Here is a 357-nt window from a genome sequence, read left to right on the forward strand (position 1 = left end):
CCCGGAGCGCAGGTTTCTCCGCGCGGTCCGCAAGAAGGTGACAAAGGTTTAAAGCGACTTACCTGGAATGACAGCTCTCCTGATGGGGCGATGCTCAAAAGGGGTTTTTTTTGGGGGGGCGGGGAGGAGGTGTCTGACCCCCTTCTTTTCTATTCTCCTTCCCCCCACCCCTTGTGTGTGCCCGTGGCATCCGCCGGAGCTGAGCATCGGGCTCCTGGCATTCAACTGCAAACCTTCAGCACAGATTTATATACATCTCCCCCCCCCAAAAAAAAAAAAAAAAAACAACCCCAAAAAACAAAACCCACCCCCAAAAAAGTCTCGCAACCTCCTGTTAAGAAGCATCTTTTTTTTGTC

The 357-nt window shown here is 51.5% G+C and overlaps 1 protein-coding gene across 1 annotated transcript in view; it reads left to right on the forward strand.

Moving 5' to 3' along the window:
• Window positions 1-357, forward strand: part of FOXF1 (forkhead box F1) — a 12,881-nt gene that overhangs the window by 707 nt on the left and 11,817 nt on the right.

Source organism: Aptenodytes forsteri, unplaced genomic scaffold (assembly GCF_000699145.1).
Source record: "Aptenodytes forsteri isolate BGI_AS27 unplaced genomic scaffold, ASM69914v1 Scaffold50, whole genome shotgun sequence".
Lineage (NCBI taxonomy): Eukaryota > Metazoa > Chordata > Aves > Sphenisciformes > Spheniscidae > Aptenodytes > Aptenodytes forsteri.